General features: G+C 37.8%; 1 long non-coding RNA gene across 2 annotated transcripts in view; it reads right to left on the bottom strand.

The window, feature by feature from the left end:
* LOC140341675 (uncharacterized) overlaps nt 1–27176 on the bottom strand; it is a 69486-nt gene that overhangs the window by 27557 nt on the left and 14753 nt on the right. Inside the window, exons 2-3 of one of the 2 annotated variants that reach the window (XR_011922934.1) lie at nt 23240–23315; nt 7751–7835 (exon numbers count right to left, since the gene is read on the bottom strand). This is a non-coding gene — a long non-coding RNA (uncharacterized lncRNA). The remainder of the gene's footprint in view (nt 1–7750; nt 7836–23239; nt 23316–27176) is intronic. The other variant, XR_011922933.1, reaches the window with a different exon arrangement.

Genomic DNA, 27176 nt, shown 5'->3' on the forward strand with positions numbered 1-27176 from the left:
TACATTGATCCTGGAACTTGGTGAGTGGTGAACACCAAAGTTTGCTGCAAAGTTGCGACAAACTCAGATGTCATCCCTTTTCAATGTGACAGCACTGGAACCATTACCCATCATGGGGGCATTCATATAATTGTAAGAACCACCACTCTGATGACTTAGTTTAAACAGGGTTTTGCAGTTAGGGAGCAAAAGGAAAGTAAATTTGTATTGTAAACCATACTGCATGCCTAGCATTGCTTTAGGGATATTCATTGATGACACAGTCCATTTTTATGTCATTTAGAGAAGGGGGAGATGGATACTTTTAGAGACACACATGACAAACCCCAAAAATTCACACTAGGCATATTATTGGAAAAATTCAATCTCAATAAATTTATCCTCAATAAATATTAAACATATTTAAAATTATTAAATCAGAAGCCAACTTCTTTAAACCCAACTTTTAAAACAAGAGTGTTAGGAGGTTAGAACCTCTAGAAATGGATTAAGGCAGAATAGGGCCATAGGCAAGGTACGAACATGGGCCCTCCATCCCAGTTGAAAATGATATGGATTGCAATAGGCAGAAGAGAAGCTTTCTCGATTTGCATCGTCTATACTGGTATGGTCCCATTGAACACAGCTCCAAGTCCTTCCTCTCTTGTGGAGTGATAGAGAAGTATACAGCTATAACAAATTGTGCTATTCTGAAGGAATTGTAGGTTTGTAGCTTGGCCGTCTGGACTACCAGGTACTAAGCTCTGTCTGTGACTCTCTCTAACTGATCCAATTATCACTGAGACTAAAACTGATGGAAAATCTAAAAATTTCACTGGAACAGAAATGATAAAAAACCTTTACATTGAGACACTTGTTCTAGTGACAAATAATAGGGGATTTCTTATTTTTGGTGAGCTTTCCTTTCACTTTCAGCTGTGCATTCAGGATAGTAAATGATGGAAATTATGTCCAAAGGAACACAAAACAAAACTGACTGTGAATGTAACCCTACCCTACATTATAAAGAACTGAATATATATATATATATATATATATATATATATATATATATATATATATATATTCCCTTTAACCTACTCCATTTAAAGTTGGTATATTTAGGTTATTTCAACTTTTTTGTTTAGGAATATACCGAGGGATTCCATAACAGTTGTTAGAATCTACCCATTGTTTGGTGAATTGTTTGGTTTCCATAGCAGTTCAGAGTTTCTATTTTGATTTTACTTTTAGGTGTTGGCACAAAAAATATGTCATTCGCCCCAGACAGTATGACTTATTTGTATATTTCACGACAAAAGCTGACAGTGCATGGAAATGCTAAGTATGTGCAACATTGGTTTTATAAAATGATTTGACTGGACTTGTTTTCACTTGGTGGCCACTGGAAAACGCACGCTGGCGTGTTGACACATACAGCAATTAATGGGGCTATAATTATAACTGCATTATGCAAGCAGACTATTGTTATTTTAGAAAACAAATAGCAAAGAAGAATAGAATTAATACTTGAAATCTATGAAAATGAACCCTACTGAGCATTTTGTCTGATGACCAGCTTAAACGTAGAAAGGTGTGTGAGCTACAGATATAGCACACAGATCAACCCCATCAAAGATCTAAACCTCACAAACTAAATACTTTCCAATTGGCGAGCGGTCTCAGAGATTCAACCTAATTTGCTCCCAATGGGTACAAATCTCTCTATTTGATTTAAATAGACTTAGACTTAATATCTTTGTGTTCTTTATATTAAAACTGTAAACAAAGTAAATCGTTAAAAGTAAGTGTTAAAAGAATATCTAAAAGCCAAATACATATTGCACCAACTTGGAGAAGAGTTCATGTTAAAGGACCCCCACCCCCCCCTCCACACTCCTTTGTTTCTCTTCCGCAACAATAACTCCTTTTATTAACCCTTATTTATTTAAAAAAAAAACAGAATTTGGCCTAACTTATTAAGTTCAATGAGCAAGAAGTCTGCCTAACCATCAGCTGCATTTGTTAGAGTCATAGATAGCTATGATGCTATATATTACAGACACAGCCCTCTACAAATAGCTGAGAAGACCAGGACTGAGCAGGTATGCATCCAATTCTATAGTGAAATCTATGAAATCTTGTTGACTCTTTGGTGTTTCACAAATATTCCAGAAATTTATCTGGGAAAATAAAATTTTTAATAATCCATAAAATAATATATAACAATAAAATAAATATGTGCAGAATGTTAAACCTTTTCACTCTGGCGGTGAGGTGAGCCAAAGTGTTCTTGCCTGGTGTTTCCAAAGAATGAATCTACAAAATAAAGCTTAAAGTTTTCATTCAAAAAAGGGAAAATAAACCAGTGTGCACCAGGGCATTATTATATATTATATATATGAAATTAATATTTAATATCTTTGGTTTTTACAGCACCAAAACATTACACAATGCTTTATGATCCATGGTCATGTCACCATCTTTGACAGTTAGTTCCGTGATGGAAATTGACTTCAATTGACAGTCAATTTGGGTATCCAGTCAACTTACCACTTCCCCTGCATTGTCACCCTGCCATGATCTCCTTAAAAAATGTTACCAAAATATTCTCATATAACCCAACTTCCAGAAAGCTTGCAATGGACACATCATTTGGCTTTTTTATAGGATTTTGGGAAAGCTGAGGATCCCAAATCATGGAAAGGTGTGATCCCGCACAGTGAAATGTCTTTTCTTGAGATCTAGGATTCTCAGCTTTTCCAGGATTCTGCATTCCATTGTAGTCCAATGGCTTCCCAGGTACCTACTGGAAGAATCTAGAAGCCATACTAGATTGTTAAAGTGTTTTTCACATTTTTCTTCCTAAGTTCTGTTGATTTTTTAAATCCAGTTAGCATATTTATTCAGGAAGGATCCAAGATTTTCATTTTCAAGCATGGTCCATTTCAATATGACTGACAAGTACATTCTTACAGCACCACCCCACAATGTTAAACACTAAGAATCCAGCTCACACATTCCTATGTGTGAAAGTTACCGGTACATTCCATCCCTTAGAACAATGCTAAACATCCTTCAAGCAAGTAAACATCACAGGCAGAAAAACAATGAGGCCTGATCCCTACGTAAGTCTCACCTGACACAGACATAAATTAAGTTTTGCTCTGTCTTAGCCTAAGGCAGCTACAGCTGCTAATTAGATTTTTAGTCTTATTTTCCAAGGAATATGTCTTAAGTGTTAACACTCGAAGAGAACCTGCCATGATAGAAATATGAATGCAAACATTGTTAACATTTTCCTTGACTCTTACTTAGGGCTGCAATCCTCTTGCTCCAGACTTTGGAAAAACTGTCACTGTAGATAAAGGATTTTGACTTTTCGGCATCTGCATACATCTACTGGGTCAGTGGATCAAAATGTACTAAAACCAGTGTCAGTTCTCCAGCATTTACAGAGTTATGTTAGCAATGGAAGACTTTATATTACTATAATGGCATGTCTTTTAAATGCAGTGACTCAGCCAACCGGAATTGAGTTTACTGATGAAAGACCAGGACAAGTTAAATTAAAATAATTGCTATGGGTATCTGCACTTCTGATACTGAAGATACAAAGTCCTTTAACCCATAAGAAGATAAAGCAATGATAAAGAAAAAGAATGTTTATGTGTTGCTGTATGTAAACAGGGTGTGTGCAGGGAACCTTGCTCAGGAAGGGGACCAAATGATATCAACTTGTTCTGTTAGATTTTAGTCTGTTTGTGCATGCTGCACACTCGAAAATTCTAGGAGTGTAACCCTTGTAGAGAAATTCTTCAACACCTGAATAATCTTCAAGTTTGATAATCATCATGCAGGTCAAGGAACTTATGTTCCAATGGCTCTGTTGAGTCTCAATCAGATGGTGACCATGACAAATAATTTTCTGGAGATCTAAATTATAACGATTTATGGTTTATGGTATTATATTTTTCTATTTTTCNTAAATCAGCTTTGGATAACCTCTAGTAGACAATTTGTCACCGTTAATAAAATCAACAATTACTGATGTGGAAACTTGTGCCATGAACTTGCCCACTTCAGCTTTTTATTCATACTTTTATACTTATCATATACAGTATTATATCCCTAATTCATACTTTTTACATAAGAATCAATTTTAAAAAATGTGTTTTAGAACATGTCCAGTTTGTGTCTTTGGTACATAAAATGAGGAAAAATACCAAAGTCTGTGTTGCCTCCACAAAAGAAAGTAAAAGTAATCTTCCAATGGCAACAATTGTTCCTGTTTAGGGTAATTCCCTTACACTGGAAAGATATCTTTCTCTCACTTTCTGTTCAGTCTTTGGGATAGAAAGTGAGGAAAATTACCATACTTCTACACATATGTTATAATAATGAAATCTTCAGTTTTTATTTAAAAGACTTCAGTTTTATCTCTTCCCTATTATATCCAAAATGATCCAAATCCATAAATACTTAGAAAGAGAAAAGATTTCAGCTACACAAGGTGTGAATAGTTTCTACTTCTTTGGCTCATAGACTTGCATTGTTAGAAAATAAGTAAAGACCACCATAGGAAAACATGTCCCCCCTTAGGAAGTTTGTGGAGTTTCTAAAAAAAAAAAAAAAGGATTTCTATTGGTTACACCTGTGAGGCAGACAGTTCTGTAATGCCCAGATAAGTAAGGAAAACATCCACTGAAAAGGATAATCTAGGGAACACCCAAACAATACTATTATAATTACCTTATAGTCCAATTAGGTGACTAGTCCTAGCAGGACCAGACTGACTAGAATTTAAATAACAACTTAAATTCTAATTCATTGTAAAGCTGTGCTGTCATAATTTAGGAGAGGAATTTCCCGAAGACCTATTAAAGGATTTTGTTTTTTTCATTTCATTAAAAGAAATTTAATTACAACTTTCAATGGAACGTAATGTCCATCATAAGGGCACCGCTTTCACAGATCAACTGACTTCATTGGCTCGCCAGCAGCATAATTAATTCTGACTTCTACTCATCATTCTGCATTGGTAAAGACAGGAGGATCACATTTGTAAACTGATTCTGTGGTGATACAATTATGGAAAGTTACTTTGGTATTGTCATAATGTAAACCTGAACATCATGGTCACTGTCAGGTAGAGGTATGGCTCCAAGCCTTTGGATGATTTTAGGGCCATTTTAGGGGTAGGCAGGAGCACACTAGGCCGGACTCGCTCTCGAGTCCCACCCTAAATGCTCTGTGCCCCACCAAGAACGTCCCCTGAAGGGAAATCCCTTCCGCGTGCGGGTTGGCTGGACAGGATAAGGCTGGATTGGCCAGGGTGCGTTAGGCCAGAACAAACTACCCGCTAGGCCGTATTTGGCCTAAAGGCTGGAGTTTGCTGAAAAAAAGGTCCTGACAACAGCTGTTAGATATGTTCATTTGGTGCGGCTGAAACCAGAGATACTTTGCATAAGTAATGCAATTTGTACTATTGCAGTTTAAGGACACAAACGGAATATGTTGATTAATATACCAGTTGTCCATTTCTTAATAGCTGTTCAATTTCCACAAAATCTCTTTCAACTAAAAAATTAAAATTCTTCACATGAATTGTCCATTTTTGTAAAAAAAACATCACCCTAGGTCAGTTTAGGGCATTGTCTTGGTTTTTACCAGATTTGAAGGTACCCTGTCAGTACAAGGTCAAACAAAAAACTAAAGGCAGCCTGTGAAATAAGATGCTTGCTGTATACTTATCTTTTCACAGCCCATGTGCTAATACTTCACTGCTATGCTGGAGGTATCTGTCACTTCCATGTTCTGGGGACCTCCTGCTAGCTTGTTTGTCCTGCAGTGACATAGGAGTCAGCATGTGCTTTTGGAATATGCAGATTGAAATAGTTTAAAAATGACTACCCAAGGCCCTTACTTTCGCTATTAATTTTTTAATCAGGAATAAGGTGGACAAGACACTAATGGGCACATGTGCACCAAATGTATGAGATGCTTTACAGTGCTATCCCCAGTCCCTTTTAGCTGGACCCGGAACTTTTCAGTAGGGAGCTGGCTGTTTGGCTGTTTGATTGCTGAAAAGTTGGGTCTCAATATAAGGGCACTGGACGGTTAAGGCATAATACAAAGACAATGGAAAAATTGGACATATTAAGAGTATGGGCATTAGAAAGTAGGAACAAAGTATATGGGGCCAGTAGAAAACTGATAGAATTATAGGGGTTATGAGGCAACAACAATTGGGAACAATAACTTTGTCAGGTGTTGCTCCAACCACTTTTTGACCACCCGGCTACAGGTTCTTTCCACAATTTCTGGGGAGAACACTGTTGTGTTAAATTGAAAAACATATAATACCTTGGATACCAAAAAATGAGTTTACCTTGTGGTACCTTTATTGATATTCTGCACTGGAGATATACATATACAGTAACAAACTATGTGCTGAAAATGGAATACTGATCAAGGCAAATACATACTCATATCCATATGTGTTGTACACGTATATCCTGTTCTAGTATTTTATGATATTATACAATATAGACACATGTGCATGTACTAATTACAGGATTGCTTTAGTGGTCCACCATGACTGTGATAGTTTTATTTGGTCATTTATACCTTTTTGCAAGATGGATAATAAATGAGCATTAATGGTTTACAGAAGATTTACTTACGGATATTGACCATTGGCCTTGGCCAGTCTTTGGTACTCGGGGGGAGTTTTTGATACATTTATGCATTTAGGGTAATTCTAGCCTCTATATTACATGATGTAGACCTATGAGGTTTGTATACAGAATATTTATTCATCTCTGTGACCAGGATGTAAGGGCTGGATATATAAATATGTGTTTTGCGCAGTATGAGTGCCTTTCATTCCTACTCAAGTACACAGTCAATATATAAGGCAGATGGTTCAGGTAATGACGCACATGTTTATTGGCCTTGTGGTAAGAGATGAGGTCTCAATAGAACAGACAGTACAATATCCTCTCTTCCTACAATATGCTGACAGAATGACAGGGCACAATTACTGTGACATGACTGCCCTGGTAGATAACAGAGTGACACAGCACTGGGGGTGAGTGTCCTGGTGACATGGAATGTTAGGACATCATAACCTTAGGGACAATGTCTAACTATGAGAAAGGCGCAAAAGGAACATGGCCTGGAAGTCAAAGCAGCATTTGTTTTTCCGATTGTTATTATGTTATCAGCTACTGTACATGTTGCATAATTTGCAGCTCCCAATGGATCATTTTTTGATGGTTCATTTTTGGCCAATAGATGGAATGTGTGTTAGCATATGGCAGTGCCATTCATTCCAAAAGCATGCCAATATATGTGTATTGCAGTGCACCACAACACATGGTAATGCGCTAGTAGGAGTTTATTTGGAGTCCAGTGCAATGTGCTGCAAGCCCATTAATTTTGAATGGGCTGACTTAATGCAAAGTACATTAATGCGAAACACATGGTCAGCCAAATTTGAATCCAGACATTATATTCCATGTGTATTTGATGTGATATGCATAGGTACTGTACATGCATGTCTAAAAAAATGGACAGACTTTTAAGTTCAGAGTGTAGTGGCAATCATTTAAATCTTTTTGCAACATCTCTGAGCCTTAACATCATTAACATTCTTCTAAAGCTCAAGTTGGTTTGGATAGAGGTGGTGCCCCATTGAGAAATCCCATAATCCCTGAATGTATGGATAACATGATGTAAGAGGATATCTCCAAAAAGTCTTACTTACCATGAGAAAATGTGTCTTCTTTAAAAATGTCTCCTCACCTTCCCTGTAAAAGTTTGCATTCCTTCTTTCCCAGTTGCAATGTTCACTAGGACAAACAGAAAGTAAATATCCCCAATAGATACATACAGCTGTAAAACCTGATTGTGGTTCAAATCTTAACTATTGTGCTCAAAAACAAAAGGATAGACGAGTTCAGATAAACGTTAAAGTCATAGAGGCTGATTGGAAAAGCAGTGGTATGGCTTCAACTGCCATAGATAAAAACTGTTTTGGTGCACATAAAGAAAGTATTGCAGGTTTGAAATTTGTAGTTTTGCTCTTTGGGTTGAAATTGCTATAAAGTGGGAGATTCTAGAGTTTCTCTTTAACTATTGGGTCATTTCAATATGCGTGACAGAGGCTTAGAGGCTTGTTCACTGGAAGTTGCATTCATACAATTTGCGTAACTTCCTTATTTTTAAGAAATGAGATTTTATATTTTTAACATCATGTAACACCCTTTATGTTACTCCAAGCGTTCAACAATGGGACCTTGAGTGGATGGTATTTGAAATAGGAGCAAAGATCAAATAGAATCTACATTCCAGTTATGGAACACACTTAGCTTTTTCTAAGTGCCCTGCAGTGACAACATGTCCAGAATTCTGTCACCACCGCATCCCATAAATCCGCCATCTTTGCTGCTGAGTTGTCTGGGTCAGCAAGTGGAGTGGTAGTTGGCAAAGACATATTTTCATAAGAAATATTAAAAATTTGAACTGCCCAGTGGATTCTTCCAATTGGACATCGTTATGTAGGTAATGCCATAGAGAAAAAAATTGGCGACGTACAAAAACTGAATGCTGCCTTATCTCTATCAGATGGATAAAGCAACAAGTCTATGGGCATAATCAAAAAGTCAAATTTCTGTCCATTGATGTTTAGAGTTTGCTCATGTTTTGTTACCAAAGATCAGTCAAACAAAGGATTGGGAGTATGCCACTCATAGGAGAAAAGGGAAACAGGACCATGATCAAGCATTATGTTGTACTAAAGACCATGGAACAGCCATTCTCAACCAGAGTTTGTGGAATCCCAAGGTTCCTCCAGAGAATATTAGGGATTCCTCAAACTATGGGTGAATGACCTCTTATTGATGATGTCTGCATAGTTCCAGGGCCAACGTCACTTGGTAGAGCCAACTGCATGACTCCAATAAAGTTTTTAGGTGTTATTCTAGCCACTACTGTACGGTGACACTCCTTCCACTTACGCTCACTTTAAAGACTTTTTCCCTATTGGCCCTTAGTTTTAGTAGGTGTTCCCCAAAACATGAAAATGATTCATGATTTCTTCTCTTGAGAAAGGCCGCTTTGGAAATGATGAAATATGCTATGTTATTGACCAATGGCCATTCACTTCAACAGAAATATTCCCAAAAGATGATAAATCTACCAACCTCCTTTGTGTAAATATCCAATAGCCCTATGACTACTGCCGCCATTTTGTTTGTGATGTCAGCAGACCAAAGTGGCCCCCTACGGTGTTCCTATTTACTACTCAGTTGATAGCTACATAAAAGGAGGGGCAGAGTTGGACCAGCACAGCTTGTAATAAGATACCCCCAAAAAAGGAGAGAGGTATTATGTGCAAAGAAGATGGGGGCTGTGTTAGGCTCATCCTGGTGTAGTAAAATTTTCTAGCAACTTTAAAAAATGTACATATATATATATTTAATTGTGAAATCCAACTTTCATCTGTAAGTCCAAAACTCCAACATAAATAGTGACTAATTGTAATTAACTATATACTTACACCATAGTTCAAGTTCATAAACGACGTTAACCCCTGGTTATGCTATTCATCACATGGATGATCCATTAATATGTTAATCTTTTGGACCTAATACTCTGAGTAAGTCAAATATCCCTTATTCTTATTCATAATATTTAGATGACCTTAACAGTCACCAAATAATTTCTTTTTTTGCTTTTTTGCCTAGATTAAAATTTCTTGTCATAGGACATCCTTCTCTAAAACATACCTTAATCAACTATATATAATAAATTTCCACAATACCCATTCATTCCACCTTCCATATAGTAGGTACGATTACAAGTATTATCTTAACCTTTTTACAGCAATCTATGTGAATCGTTAATTTTTCTATCTTACTCCTTTCACAGTTAATACAATATTTTGAAATATTAACTGGATACTAGTTCTCTTTGGATGTCTTAAACAATCCCAAAATATCACCTACTCAAAACAGGTATTTCATATAATATTACTTTTTATTAAATTTTTGGTTGGTCTTTCTATTACTCCTACTTTACCTTTATCCCCTTTTAAGCAATCGCATATTCAATTCATTCATTTTCAGCAGCCAGTCAGCATATTTTTCCATTAAACTAGTTAACCTCCAGTGTGGGTTAATTTCATCATAATACCACAGAAGTAAGTCACTTTTATTACATTTAGAACCCTTAATACAGTGAGCTATCAATTTGTGAACCTTATTAAAAACAACGACATTTATTCATATACATATATATGCTTTGAAAACATTTTCTTACCCATTGTATAGTATTAATTATGTGTTGTATTATATTTTATTGTAGTATCTTGATCTCTCAAAAAACCCCTGAGTAAGCCTCCAGTGGGCGAAACGCGTCGGGTAACAAGCGATCAATTGAATATTTAGTATATATTACCCAAACTTGCACTATTGTTGTAATCTGTACTATTGGAGGGGGCACATTCTAGCCCTTAAAGTGTATTAGCCCAGCAAACTACTGTGCTATAAACATGTGTTATAGTTTATTTGTTATATTTTGTATAATTCATTGAATACATTTTGTTTTAAATAATACCTTTCTACTCATCTGCCTTAAAAAGCTTATTCTCTATGCCCCTTATCCTTATTTCATTGTGCATTTAGCCTGATGTTCAGTTTAATAAAATATATTTTTATTGCTAAAATGTACCATTGTAAGCAGCACATGGTCTTCTTCATATGCAATATTAACTGTGTAGACCACCAAATAATAAAAAGAAGAGTTGATTTTAAACTATAAAGAGCCTTCTGTATTATTAATAGATTGTGTAAATTGCCTGTGGCCTCTTTTTGAACACATTTTCTCCCATGCGAGCATGCAAGCCAAGAACAAAGAAGTTTTTGGCTTTGTACAATCAGTTTTTATACCAGGTTTTAAGACCTGGGTGGCCAAAAAGATTTGTGGCGGTAGGAAATACGCCAAAAAAGTGAGTGGGGGGATGATGGGAAATCCATTTGTACATAATATTGACTGCTGTAACGTTCAATAAACTGTCCAGTGTCAAACACTGCAGATGTCTAGAAATGATCGTTGGGTACTTAAGGGTTTTCCTAACTGAGGGCAAATGTCCTTTATGAAGGCGTATATCTCAAAGTCTTACATAGCTCAATAATATTGTACTTTCCTCTTAGGGGAAAACTTTTTTTGACCGCACCCTTTTCATAGTGTACATTTATTATCTTAATACAGCTACAGTTTGTTCCTTCCAAGCTCCAATCATCAGATATAAAGTCAGTCAGAGGAAGTATAAAGTTTTATTAATGTTTTCTAGATAATATTAGCTTCAAGGAAACTTAAACAGAGAAAATATAGAATCAGTCTATAAAATAAATGCTGTCTGCTGCTGTGATACTGGTCCCAAAGGCTTTCAAATTCTTGACCTTCCACAAGTATGATCCTCAAGTGTACTGACTTTATACGCCTAATTTATTAAATCTCTCTAAGACTGGAGAAAAACTGGAATTAGTTTATTAAAAGTAATTTGCTTTTTTTTGGCAAATGTTTTCAATCCTGGACAAAATCCATTCTAGGTTTGCTAGATTGCCCCATGGTATTGGTATTGCCCCATGGTTCTCCCATGGTATTCTATCTTCTCCAGTCTTTAATAAATCAGGACCAATGTGTATACTTGTTGAAGAAGACCGGCACATAACCAGTTCTTTCAGACAGTTCAACCAAGCTTCCATCATGACTGGTGTTTGGAGATGCCTATGCAATCTATTAGCCCTCACCCCACAGGCAATGTGGAACTGGGCACAGACCCATAAGCATGGCTTAGATTAGTAGTGTAAAGCATTATATACATGCTCAGATGTTGTCAATGTAAACCCATTCATTTTCCAACATCAGTAGATCGAATGAGTGCTGTAAACACAGCGCAGTTCTGTTCTATGGCTAAGGAGAAGAGGGAGCCGTCCTGCTGTATCTTCCCCATTAGGAAATAGGAGGTCATTTATATGCAACCCAAATATGGCTGTTCAGATTCGGATAGACCCGACTCGAAAAACACAGGATGCGCAAATTTGTGTATAAAAAATGTGTTAAAAAAAGAGACTTTAGAGGTAATGTAATTTATTAAATGTGTGTGATTTGTGTAACTTACTTTTATTTTTTACAGGTTTTCTGCACAGCTGTGGGAATCCTCTTGTCAGTGTGGGATCCCCGGGCACTAGAGGTTAAATGAGGACAAGTCTCCGCATTCATCACCTCTAGTGCTCTGTGATTGCCTGAGGAAAGGTAAACCCTGATGACAGCTCAAGCATCATCAGGATTTTCCTTTCCCCAGCCAATCACAGAGCACTAGAGGTGAATGAATGGGGAGACTTGTCCCCATTTAGCCTCCAGTGCCCGGGATCTCTCAATGAATGTGGCCGCATTCATTGAGAGCAGTGTGCGATCCCCAGCACTAGAAGTTCATTAACCTCTAGTGCCCCGGGGATCGTAAACAGGAGGACTACCAGGGAATCCTGTGAATCCCCTATGAATCCTCCTGGTAAAATTTCCTCGATCTTCCGATGGTTTGGTTAAAAGTTCGAGGAAATTCCAAGGAAATTTTCGCAAGAATGCTAGAGACCCCTGTGTTCTTGGATAGAGAAATTCTATCCAAGATCACATACAACTAGTAAAGGGCTGCAAGAGCAATCAGGGGAGCGGAGCTGTCATCTCCGCTCCCCTGATTGCTCTTGTAGTTCTACACAGTCCGAAAAAATAACCCGAATTTCCCCCCCCCTTAACTTTAATGTTGTTCGAATTCGAGGTTCGATCAACCGAACGATATCCCCTATTCGATCCAATAGCTGTCGAATTGAATAGTGAGATATTCGACCAACACTAGTCATTGGTGTTGGCCTTTTTAGTGATCCAGCATGGTGGATCATTAAACAACATTAGGGAACCTCTGTACAGATGCTGAATTTTCACCGGAAAGGGTCACAGATATTCATCTGGGGGAAAAACAAGGCCACCCTTTAGATGAAGATACGATGGCCAAAACATTTTTTGAAAGATTTAAAGACAGGTTGCACAGACAAAGAGGACTGCTATAATACAAGGTATAAGACATGCTTTAGTTTTTGTCAATAACAGTTTAATGACACCTTTTTGTCGAAATCCTGACCAATTTAAGTCAAGCGAAGGGTTACAACCTCTTCTACGTTTATTATTGTCTGCTTTTGTCCATATTTAAAGGGTGTCCGATACAACTGGAAGTAGTGGGGAAACTCCCTGGAAAAGAAACACATATTCTAATGGCATGAAGAATACATTAGAACCTCTGTAAAGATTTTATTGCTGTCTGTATCCCAGCTGGAGATATTTTCCTCAAGTCGTATCCAGGTGATGGGTATCAGATACAATAGAAATAATAATAAAATGACTCCTTTGGGACACAGATAAGATTTAAAACCAACTTTGAATGCAGGATATATATATATACTTCCTTCTATTAGTAATAGCCCTAAAGAGCCCTTTGTTTTGCCCCGTGGGAAGATCCTTCAGGAAGTGCTTTGGCCACTATCCAATGATACAATGGAGTATTATATCCAGAATAAGCTTTTCTCTGAGATGCCCAATGGCAATGCCACCTGCTTCATCATGAGTGCAGCTGGCACTTGCAATTCAGCTCTACTACTGTTTACTGAAAATAATAACTAGAACATGCAGTCCTGGAGTGTTTAGTGTGAAAGTTATCAGGGACCTTCAAGATAATTCTGTATGACAAAACATGCTGTAATATTTGTACACATAATGTAAATGAAACACAGTTGGACGTAGATATAAGATAAGGGTTTCAGATGGATCTATGCAGCTATCTATGGCAGCTGCAGATGTCCACCAGACTGCAACTTTTGGGTTGGAAATTGTTTATAATTAACAATTTAAAAGGTTTCTCGGTTTTTGTTCCCATATGATAAGAGTTATCTGCTTGGTCATCCATCATTCACTTATTCTTCAGTTTAACTGCTTAGTTGAGATAAACATATATGCTCAAAGACCTGCTAGCCACGTCTCTACGTGGTCAAGCTATGTCTGCTTATTCAAACACCCTCATCACATATCCATACCTATCTTAAAGTGAAGTTATACCTAAAAGTTAATATGAAGTTGAGAGTCTTATTGGAAAGGATAACAAGTGTAATATCAAGGCTGAAATATCTACATTTCCCATGCCCATGCCCATCCCACCCAGACTTATTCTTAAATGTTAACATGAAGTTATGTTAGGAGTTGGAGTAATACTACTACTAATATTATTAATAATAATTGCAAGTCTGGACAGATAATTCCCAATGATATCAAAGAAGGTGACCATCAGACTTGGGTAGACCCAAGCCATTAATAGACGGGACATTGGCCAAAGAGTCAGCCCATTCCATGGTGACCCAAATATGCTTGACTTTTTAAGCTTGGGGGTCATGTTTATACACATTGGAGAAACCCTTAGTGCTAGTCCTATCTTGGGCTTACTATTACAATAAACTAAATAAGTCCATAGTCAGGTATGGTGATGACCTCCACCATTCTCTGGCCCTTTAAGCAGCCTCCAGTGTGGCCACAGTTGATGGCCTTTCCTTTATCTCTAATTTTGGTATGTACAGAACAGAAAAAATGTCAACATCTATTACATAGGATGTGGTTTAAAGATTTGAGGCAAGTAGGTCACAATATCAAGTAACTTAAAAACCTTTGTCAGGCACATTCCGCAATTTATTATAAGTTGTTTTGATAATACTTGTCTTTATTTTTACTGATTAATATTTAAAAATTTGTAACATAGGCTTCATTGATATAACACTGACAAGAAAATCGTTTATTAAATGTTCATTTGTTCTTGTGATCAGGGAACTTCTACAGCCGGATCCTAGACCACTTTGTAGCTTACTCTGCTTTTAGGTACGACAACCTGGTCTGTGGCTGGGCAATGGAAGAACAGTAGAACACTAATATGATCATAGCTGTGGTCTCCACTCCAGTAAGCACTTAATAACATATTGATTCCTCATGGTTCTTAAATTGGATCTTAGTTTTGACCATTTCTCTGATTGCTGCTGTAGAGTATTACATGTATAAATAAATGTAATTATATATTTATTTATATTGTCCTTTCTTTTTTTTAATAAAGCTCTCAAAGACTGGAGAAGATAGACTACCATGGGAGAACCTGGGTGATCTAGAAAACCCATAATGGATCTGGTCCAGTTTTAAAAACATTTGCCAATTAATAGTAAATAATTTTTGGGAAATTATTTGTGTTTTTTGAATCACCCAGGTTCTCCTAATATAGTCTATCTTCTCCAGTCTTGGAGAGCTTTGATAAATCAGGCCCCTATTGTCCAATCACATGTGTATCTCTACATAAATCTTGGTGTCCTTTATGTTCCAGATCTGTGCAGCAAGCAATATTAAATAAATTACCTCTGTGCAGGAGCCTTCTGTTTTTAAGACCAGGCATTGCTGCTCCCTTGTCTTTTGCAGGGTGACTGGTCTTGTATCCACCCCTCCTTTAGTTTTCTGCAGGTAGCTCATTGTAGGTGCTCTGCTCTTTGCACAATTTTTTTGGCAGCAAAATAATGATGTGACCACTACTTTTACAAGGTTTGCAAAGTTTTTTGGTGCACAAAAATGGATTTATATCCTTTATGGCTATTGAAATAAATGTTTTTGTGCCTAACGTTAACCTTTAATATCAAGGGTGCTTCATTTAATATTTTGCAATGGAGCCCATGAATTCCCTTCATTTTCTGAGAGGTTCAGACTTGAAACTAAAGAATATTTCAAACAGGGCAGAGGATCTAACCCTTCCCCCACTCTCTCCAAAACAAAAAGTGTTGGCCATAGTCCACTCCAGTTTTTTTTTTTTTTTGCCTTTTGACAGACATCTTTTCTTTCAAATATATGACGTTTACCAAGTGAGGACACAAGGTCAGACACACAAAAAAGGAGAGACGTGCAGGTCTGCAAGTTTACTGGTTCTCTTAAACCCCTTCAGTATCAACTTCCACCAGCGTCAGGAAATTGCAAAATAAGCAAGTGTTGCTACATGATAAATTAGCACGGGCATGTCAGAAAACAGAAAGTGTCGCCTTCTAATTTAGGAATGACTTGAGCAGTTATTCTCCCATCTGGCTACGGGCCAGACCGTCATCCCATTGACAGATATGTGTGGAACGTTACATGTTCAGGTGTTCACTTACCCGGAATGTTCATGATGAGGAAATCTCATTTGGCACTGTGGTGAGAATAAACCAAAGCATGGAAATTACTTATGAATTAATGGCCTTTAATGAAACATCCTAATAAATATTGGTTTTACTTAGCAAATTTTTGAACATTTTTGGAATATTCCTTGGGGTCCTACATCTGAGTTTAAGGCAGGATGTTATCTGCATTGAGTTTGTATGTTCTCCCTGTGTTTGTATAGGTTTCCTTTGATGACTCTGGATTCCCCACACCTTCAAACACATACAGTTAGGCTAAAGTGGAACCAAGGGTGGACATATGAAGGTGAAAAGTGTGCCGCTGCACAAAGGCCCCATGTCAGTTCAGCACTGGGACCCACTGTTGGCTATGTCCACCACTTAGTGGAAATAAGCCTAATATTTAAAAATTTGCAATCCTTCAGGTTATTTATTGCAGAAGGGACATAGCTATGTCTTCTTTATAATTTACCCATGCACAGCTCAGTGTATGATCACAGCATAGCTTGCTGCCAGGAATCAATGAACTTCCATGAGTAGGAGTTTTGCCATTCTGGCCCAGCCAATCAGGATGGATGAAGATTTCAAACTCAGAAGGGGACCGGAAAAGGCAAAGGGTAGGTACGTTTATTTTATGCAGAAGATGAAGAATTGCGGAACGTTTGGGAGTTTTTTCAGGTTTAGTTCTGCTTTAATTGGCTCCCCCAGAACCAGTCCTCTTGGTACATTTCCAAAAAGGAAACAAATCCAAATTGCAAATACTAAATATGGAATTTCTCAAAAATGAATTAACAGAAAATGAGGGGAACGCAGATATGGGCCTCTTCAAATTCATGTTACCCCCTCCCCTCTCATTGATAACAATCAATGATTGGTATTTGCAATTCTATGCATAGAGAACTCCATGGGACATTTTAGACTCCACACAATGCTCCTCAAAGATGTCATCTACTGTATGTAAGACCTAAGCCCAGCCAATTTTTTTCCTGCTTTGTTCTAACTCTTCCCTAATCTATCAAAAACTAAAAAAAATGCATTAAGAAATGCAAAACCAACCAAATAGAAAGTTTAGATGTATTTATTGTTTTTCTGTACAAAATAAAAATAGAGGAACAAAGAGGAGAGTAAAATATCCTTGTAGCTAACAACATGTATTCATTGCCATGGCTTTATCATACCAGTAGGATTACATTTCTTCATCTATAGCACTGTGTAATTTTAGTGTGAGGAAATATGCATTTTGCTGTTTCCTGATCTGCAATGTATTGACATTTATTAGCGCAAATCTTTATGGCTGAACTCTAGGCAAACAGGTCAATTGTTATAGGGGAGTTGGTTTGGCCCAGCATAGAATATTTATTTCTGTGATTCTTTGAGGTTTGCAAAGTTCTGCCACATGCCACAGCCTTGTCTGGGAGGACAGGAGACCTGACATTTATTTGTTAGGCACTTACAGCCTTCCCTCTTCAACTACTATGCTGTCAACTTCAGTTGGAGAAGCACTTTGATGTGAGGTGCAATATAGTTGAGTTAAAATGAGGTTGAGGTGCAGTTCTTCCTCCAGTATAAAAAGAGAAACCATGCGTCCACAAGCAACTTGTCCCTTTCAGGAACTACATGGCAAAACACTGCAAACACACAAAATGGTTTCCAACCACTCCTATTCAGTTGAATAGAAGCAGTAAGAAGTGTGGTTGACCGCAGCGTTTTACTGCAGGCTCTACCACACTCCTGTTTCTATTCAACTGAAGAGTCTGAAGTGTCTGAAATGGCCATTAAAGGTCTTGTCCCTTCTCCTGTCTGTGACTGAGCAATAAAAGAAAAAGTAATGATTTGCTGATGTGCTCATTTTTTCCTCTCTCTTTCTGTTTTGCTGTTGCTTTTGGCGGGAAAGCATAAGACCAGTGCTGCTGGGAAAGAGTGGCATGACGGGATGAATCTAGGGTCGTCTAGAAGTTCCAAGCAATGACATGAGCAGCCCTAGCAATGCTAAAATAATGTTTTCATAAACAGTATGCAGCCCCAGTGCCTAATGCTGCCATTACACATTTCTTTTTCAGTTGGAAATCTCCAGTGATCATTGTAGGAGAAAACAAAAAAAAAAAATAGTTCAGCAGATTGAATGTATCATTTTAGCCCGAATAAAGCTCAAAGATTGCTTTTTAATTGTGCAATTCAAAAAAAAAATATACTGTGTACTGTATGTTTTGGGAATTTTGGGAATTTTTTTATGCAGTAAAGATACTGAAAGATCCACAACCCCTAAAACCCAACTCTTCCCCTTTACTTTTAACCCTATATAATAAACTAAGCTCTTTATGCTTTTGAGTAGCCTAAACAAGATCAAATAGTTGGGACTGGTTTACATGGATGGTCATTTTGTGGTGTGGTTACCTCTTACTGGACACCAGAGTTCAACCCCCAAGTAGCATTTTGAAGGCCATTATGACAAGCGGTTATTGGCCTTGTTGGAATGCTTGAAAAGCATTAGGACTAGAGGAGTTGTAATGGTCTTGCATAGGAAATAGAGGGGTATAAGAAGTGAAAACACATTATTAGTCTTCCCAAACCATTATTAAAACCCCAAACCTGCCGTAAAATGTACTCCCATTCAACTCTTCTGAAGCTGAGACTACCTGCAAAATTCATATCAATAATAATGTGGGGCTCTGTGGTTATAAATTGTTTTCTGGGTAATAAACAGCCAGAAAACCATTTTCTAAACCATGGATGAAAACATGCGTGTGAACAAGGCATTGAAGATACATTCCCGATCATACCGCTACAAGTCATATACCGGTAAATCTTTATTATTATGGTATGTAAATGTTTTTTAGACTTTAGAATCAAGAAACTCAATAGAAACTATTTTTATCAAGGTCATATAATAATCTGTGCAATTTCTGACATCGGGATACACAAGGTCATCACAAACCTTAGATAACATTGGGAGACGGTGCAGGTCCTCAATATAGGACAGCTGAGTATGAATTATACCCAAGACCTAACTTCAGCCAATGTTTGTTTTCAGTGTAGGGAAGGTTGTTGGAAGGTTGGAACCATTGGGGCTCCACATGTGGTGTCAGACAGAGCAGGAGGTGATTGAAAATCCTTTTAATATGGACAGAGACAAGAATATGAGATTTGGAAGTGTTGGAAGCAACGTCATTATTTTATTGTCATATGGGTGGTAGGATAGGAAAAGATGACTGTCAGAATGATGATGCAGTGCATATAGCATAATGACACATTTCTCAACTTCAATGTAAACCTGTGCTTTATTAACAGGTTCACTCTAATGACCCCATAAGTTCCACATAATTCTCCTACGTTTTTTCCTTGCACTCTGTCCCAAAGCAGTTTGCCTTATGTCTTACGGGTTCAGTTTGTGTGCACTTGAGAACCCCCAAGGACAATGCTCAGTCGGTTCCAATGCATTATAAGATATCAAAATAAAGCATACCTTACATTCATATGGAAGGTCCACTGCTTTAATTGACTCTGGCCACCATACATCATTCCCAGTTTCCGGGTGGTGGAGATGATAAATTGTCAGGGTATTTGAGTGCCCAGAAGGCAGTGGTGACATCACCTGCATATCCCAGAAGTCGGGACTGATATAATCAGTTTTAAATCATGCACTGGCAATGCAGACATGGATTTCCTAAAAATAATTTGCTGTTAATTGGCAATCATGGACCAGATCTGTTTTAGGTTTGCAATACGACCCAGGTTCTTCCATGATAGTCCTTCTTCTTTAGTCCTGCAGAACTTTAATAAAAACTTTGAAAATAAGTTTATGCACAATTCTTGTAGATATAGAAGTAAATGAAGTCTGGTTTGGCATATGCGAACACTTTATTATGCATGATGTGGGCACTGGTTTAATTTCAAAAGACGCTTGAAAGCTAGTGTTATGGTGTCTGTGAAATTGAACGCAAAAAATCACTCCACATCAGTCCTCCACTGCACCTTCTTTTATCCCAATGGTGAATACGTAGAGACCGCAGACATAGCAGGGCATGTGTCCTCTTCAACTCACGAATACCTGGGCTTAGCAATCAATTGGTAAGTCTGAACACAGTCAGACCATGGAAGTGGTGATGTTCCAAGATCCGATACCAGCATAAGTTTAAATCCTGCAAAGGATTCTGGGAGCTGTTTTTTCTACCCCTGTTCTATGCACACGTAATCTGCACAGGGCAGTGTTGATGTCAATGCATATATGGAAAAGCCATAAACACAGACGTTGCAGCAGGTGTGCTTAGCTCAAGGAAGGAGAACAGGTTACAGCATGCTAAAAGCTTCTGTCTGTATCTCAAAAACAGATATTATAATACAATCATTTAAATATAGGGAAGCACATTCTGGGCCTGATGAAATGTGACTGAAGACATTCCCATCTCGTAATTGACAGCAAACACAAACACGAGGCAAAATTCAGAGCCATAATAGCTGTGCATGAGTTGACGTCGATTTTTATGCCATAGCTATCTTTTTAGAATCAACCTAAATTGTATTTGCAAATGTGATATCAATGGAAAATATAAAATTACATAGGGTATGCCTAGGATAAGATCCTTGCTCACCATGAGCTGTTTACTGAATGCGTTTTACAGTCAGGTTTAAAATGTATGATTGTGTTTCGTCTCAACATTGCAACACATGTGTTAGCTCAACCGGAAGCCATAGCTTTAGATAATTTATGATATACGAAGGCTTGACTATACTGTACAGGAAATCTAACAGATGGCTATGTGTTTTCTTCTAGCCTAACATATTAAACTTGAACCCTTCATCAAAGTTCTGCACGATTGTCATGGTTTCCATATCTTACACTGATAAGAGCTGACAATGTGAAAACAGCCCCGTAAATGTAGGATGAATGCCTATGTATGCGTTATAAATCAGCCTTTGTGTATGTTGGTGTCCCCAGCAAAATAAAAGAACAATTTGCTCACTGTTGTTAAAAAAAAACTCCTAAACCTAAACTCGACTGATGCAAAAAATGCAAATAATTGTCACACAAACCATATGGCAATACAAAGCCCAGCTAAAGTCAAAGTTCTGATAGCATTGGGTTGATAAGTGACTACAAACAGTATAGGTTTGTTTATGTATACAAACAGTTTATATTTATTTATATATACAAATTTAATTAAAAAATATATATGTATATATAAACAGTATAGCAAGGTTGTAGATGAATATCTGGCCATATGTGCTTCTACACTGCATTACAGCTAGAAGAGTCGATCAGATGTGACCATGCAACCAAGTTGGATGAATATCAGATGCCAGTCTACATTTCCCAGCACCCCTGCATTACAGTGGAACCCTTTTATCTATATAAGGGGTAGTACTTGTAGTCACAGGAAGTAGGTAGTTAGCAACTGTCTGACCTCAATCTGTTAACAGGAAACGAAAAGTCACGATAGGGTCCTGGCTGTGTGTATAGATGCAAAGCTAAAGACAGCTGCACTACAGTTACATACATATATGTACTGGTGAATTTGTAAAGTTTAAATTCAAAGGTCAATATTTTACACCCAATTAACAGTATTACTTTAAGAGTTTGCCTTGTTGAATTTCAGGTTTATTTGGGTTTTAAAGAGACCTTGTCAGTCCCTGAAACTCCTTGCAGAATAGGAAGTAATATACTCACTACTTTGTTGGCTGTCTCCTACCTTCCCTCTTTTTTATCACTGCAGCTTCCACTTCTTGGATGTCTTGGAACACTTGTTGGATGCATCTGTCCCCCACATTGCATTGAGGTTCTACCCTTCAGCCCTCCATATTACTAACAAACTCATCATAACATAATGAGTTCTTCATTGGAACATTCTTCCAATGACTAATAACAAATTAGTCATTGGAAGAAGCCACAGATAAAAAAAAAAGAGGTACCCAATAGTTTGCGTAGTTTTGCAGAACTGGAATGACAATATTTAGAGCTATCATATAATTAGCATCCAGATAGCAACCCTTAAGGATGAAAGAGTCTGCAGGTAACCTAAAACATGATGGTCCTCCAATGAGAACTTCATTTAGCATACTTTTTAAATAAGATCTCATTAGATTGCCAAGTAGCATGGTGGCTAGTTCTCTGGCTCTACAATATAAAGTCCCATGGTGGGAATCTTGGCCAGAACACTGTGTGCGTGAAGTTTGAGTGTTCTTCAGGTAAACTCTATGGTTTCCCCCCACATTCCAAAAACATACCAGCAGATGAACTGGGCTTTCCTTTAAACTGGCGTTCCGGGATTATAATATGACCAAGATGTGCCATGAATGCACATTGGGCTGTGCTGATTCCAAAGAAAACATCAAATAGGCAGGTAAGTTTATTTTGTTGCAGAAGAGGCATATATCTCAATTGCAATAAAGAGTTGCCTACTCACAGTTTTTTCATTTTAGGTTAGTTCTGATTTAACAGACCGAGTTGCTCACCAAAAGTAGCAGTTATAACAAATACCATGTAATGCTGCCAGGGTTGCTTGCAATAGATACCTTTAAATATTAAAGGTAGAACCTTTATGACAGCAGGAAATGTTTAGGTTAAGATAGGCCTTTTGTAAAGTCCATCTAAATTTTCAATTTTATCTAAAACTACCTTTTCCATGGGGTGTCCAAGTGTGGCTATGCTGCTACTCTTAAAGTGAACGTAGCCAACCTAGGATAAGTAATTGAGCTACGACCTCTAAGGACTGGCAAACTGATGTATATTGCATTTTTGTTTTTGCTTTTGTTTTTGGGTTTAAATGCACTTTAAGGATTACCACCACCTATATTAGCCTCTCTTGAGATGTGTTACTTGGATGCACAGGGCAAAGCGTATTATTTTTGTTTATGATCATACCTTAAACTGATCCACTTTCACTTTGAATTCTCAGAAAAGCCGTCAGTCATCTAAGTAGTTTTTATGTCTACCCCACCCTCTTTTTATCAGAAAGAAAGCTAAAGGTCAGATGGCTTACTTTTCACTTTCCAGATGTCTTTTCCTAAGGACTGCCATTCATAGCTGAGATTCCACCTCTACATTTTCCAGACAGTCTGTAAAAAAAAAAACAGAATACCAACAAAAATAAGTCTACAAATCTGATAAAAAAAGCAAAATAAAAACAATTTGTTTTCTTGCATTTGTATATAAGCCAACCTCAGATCATTGATTCATAATATATGATATTTTTTTATGTTTACATCAGCTGAATGTGCAGAATGCATGTGTATGGAGTTTTGGGGAGATTTTGCACAAAAATATAAATTCTTCCAATTATCTAATAGTTTTTTTTCTACCCTGTCATAAACTAAAGTTACTAATAACAGTTGCTAATTCTTGCCTTTCCAAATTCAGCTTTTATAGTCTTCTATAATCAATACTTTTAGGGTTTTGACCTGCTGTGTCCCTTGCCATGATTACTTGTTTTCCTTCACAGTTACAAGTTTGGAGGAAAAAGACCTGTAAGTGTTACTGAGCTGTAGTAAGGAAAATCAGGTCTTTTGCTCCTCCAGATAGGGCTGTGCTGTTTGGCCGAACTGGGCAGATCTTAGAACTGAATGGCCATGAATACCTTTTTGGCAGGTATACCAGTTTTGTATTTTACTTATGTGTTTAGCTGTTTGACTGAAGTAGGGGAGGTGACCAGTTCTCTTGAAAGAACAACCCACTTGTGCTCACCTTTGTCATGCTACCTGCTGCTCCATCCAGAATCTGTGTAGGTGTTATATTGGATGGTCCCAGAGCATACGCATTGTAATTCATTTCTTCCTCTCCTTTAAGTGGCAATGACTGGGCTTGGTTATTGGCGGCCCAAGCCCAAACATTGCATCCTCTGGGGAGGGCACATACTTCTCCATACTGATAGAGACAGAAAATTTTGAGTGCCCTGACAGAGTATGGCTCATGATGGAGTATGTTGGTGTGTGTACAGGGGTGGTAGGTTCTGCTACAAGATAACCCTCATTCTGGCTGTTTAGCTCAAGACAGATTTTCCTTATTATGAACAAACTTCAAACTTTTTGAGTTTGACGTCTGGAGTTTTGATCTAGAGATTTTATCCACTAATATTATCCCTTAGCTCCAGCCAGCTCTCAGACCATGTAGTAATAATTGACCTTGTTGGATAGAACTTTAGTGAGGACAGCCCTTTTCAACCTCTTTAACATGAGGGGAGCCAGTGAAATAACATTCCAGTCTTCAGAGAACCCCTACTATAATTACTATACCCACAACTCACAGTACATTAGTATAGTGGTCAGTGGAAAGAATGCCTCTTACAATGGAACAAATTGGTATTTTCTCAAGGAACCACTAGCAGCCAACCGAGGAACCCTGTAGGTCAAAGGGGATACAGGATCTTCTATTGCATTGTATGTGTTGATACCCACCAAATTACTGAATACATAGGCATGGCAGGCCTCATAAGAATCCACAGTGTTGTCACATGTCATATAGGTGTAAGGTATCGTGCAACTGCAATTGCAGAGTATTTGGTCAGGTGTCATGTAACATTCAATGGCCAGAATTTCTGGTGCAGTTCAAAGTTCTACGAACCATTATATGGTGTTGCAATCACTGAAAAGTCCCTTAAAAAAGTTTGCCCTTACTATAAAAGCCCTGGCTGGAAGACCAAGCTGGATATGTAGCTGTCAAACAGCTAGTGACGGACTGTATTTACTGGTCTTGGGTGGAAAGACCCATTAACACTCCTTATGTTTTTCTTCTTTACACTATAGCCGTTAAAAACAGAACACTGAAAATTCTCATTTGAGGAGTGAATTTTCTGATCTATGCATAAAGTTCTAAGAAGTCATATTTCCAAAGGGTGTCTTCAAAGGTTAAAGATTGCAGGGAGTGTATGCAGAGAGGCGGCGTTGAATACCAGAAACAGGGTGCAGCTCATGGACACTTTTGATGGCTAAAGGATAGTGGATGTCTTGGCTGTGAACCATCTGGAAAATGAAGTCCTTAATCAGCAGTTCTGAAATCTCTATATTAACAAAAAGTTAATAAGTAATTGCAATTTTTAATTAAATGCTAATAAAAATGACTTCTCAGCCATTTCAGTCTGGTAAAGGCAAACAGAAAATTCAGATTCTTCTTTACTTGAAGCCATTGCAGCTAGAAAGCATCTTGCAATGTTGCATAGATTCTGTCATTCATTTAAAGGATATGTCCCTCCTTTCTCTTACATTTTGGTCTTTCAGTAGGCAATGAAAAAATGGAGGTGTCCTTTGTAGGCCTATGCTCACACTAGTTTTTTCTTCTTTCCCCATACTGGTAAGACCTTCTGTGGAACTTAGGTGGGAAAAGGACAGTTTTCAAAAAGGAGATACTGTCCTGCATCAAGAAGAACATTTAATAGCTAACATCCTACCACATTCATTCATCTACCTTCGAAGGCCAATGTAAGTAGTCAAAAAGCCTCATATTAAAATTAAATATCTCACTCAAGCAAAGAAAAGGAAGCAAATACAATGCAACAGTGTATTTGGTAGGAATCGTATACAGTAGTTAGGCAACTTAACCATATTTCCAAGCCTTTTCTGATACTATTGCTACATCACTGATATATCCTAATCACATCTGCAGCTTCTGTAGATCCAACCCAAGCAGACCTTGTATGGAATGGAATCCCCATGAAAAGCTATGTTCTGAGCTTATCTGCCATGCCTTTGGCTAAACACTGACCACAGCAACACAAGCCAGGCTATTTCCATCACAATGACATAGGTTGGAGGGATAAAACTTCTTTGCTCCTGGATCACAGCTGTAACACAATCCTATGAGTTAACTGGAAACCCAATCAAGAAAAACACAGGAGAGCCACTGGCGCCCGATGTAACACGAGACAATCTATCAATAGTTCCCACAGACGCTCGCCATCAACAACTGGGGCACGGAACACCAGTGTATTTATAGCTGTGTGTACAGAAGATCTGGAAGGATGTGTCAGCATATTAAGACTATGATTGATCCTCTGGGAAGCTTTGAGGGAATCAGACAGATAGGTCTGAAACATGTTGGGGCAGCCAAAGAAAGATATTGGGAAACACAGTTATTTAAGCTCCCCTGTAGCTTTAGAACAAATGCCATGCTGCCAAAAAGAAGAACAGGGTGGTGGACTATTTGATAGGGTCAGTAATGTTAAAATGGCTTTTTAGCTTTACATGTATACATTCCCAAGATATCATACACTTACATATTACTCAGCATGCATGTTCTTAACATGAAAATATATTGGGGGCTAGACTTGGTCCTGCCTCCCAAGCAAGCTAAATTCCAAGTCTTTTACCAGTTCAGCCCCATCACCTATGCCCGCCTGTCTTTTTAACATTGGAGAACCATTGAAATAACTTTCAGGTCTTGGGGAACCCCTGCTATAATCACTATATCCAAAGCTCACACAGTACATGAACATGCTGGCTATTGTTAAGAATGTCAATCCTACAGATAGCCAAAAAAAATCAACCTCTGGATGTACCCTAGGGTTCAATGGAACCCTGGTTAAGAAACCTATTTGCCTCTATTCACTGTCTTTCTTGCACCCAAAGATACCCTTCATCCGTAGAAAAAACAAGTACAGGATATACCACTTCTTCGAAGCAATGTGTTAACTATAGTATACACAATGGTTTGGCTTTCATCACACATGAATAGGTTTCCTCAGAATGTAGAAGCATTTGGAAGGACGCAGTAAATAATATATGTTGTATGTTCAGATTATTTCACATTACAAAAATACCATTTAAAAAGCCATTAAAACCAAAAAGTGATTGTTTCATGTCTTAGCTACACCTACAGTAAGATCTCCCCTCCAACGTATTTCCTGCACACTATGAGTTGTAGGTGTTTCTGCACGCCCTTCTGTGTATCAGCGTTTCCTGTTGCACTCACCATTAAAAAAAAAAAAA

Source organism: Pyxicephalus adspersus, chromosome 12 (genome assembly GCF_032062135.1).
Source record: "Pyxicephalus adspersus chromosome 12, UCB_Pads_2.0, whole genome shotgun sequence".
Classification (NCBI taxonomy): domain Eukaryota; kingdom Metazoa; phylum Chordata; class Amphibia; order Anura; family Pyxicephalidae; genus Pyxicephalus; species Pyxicephalus adspersus.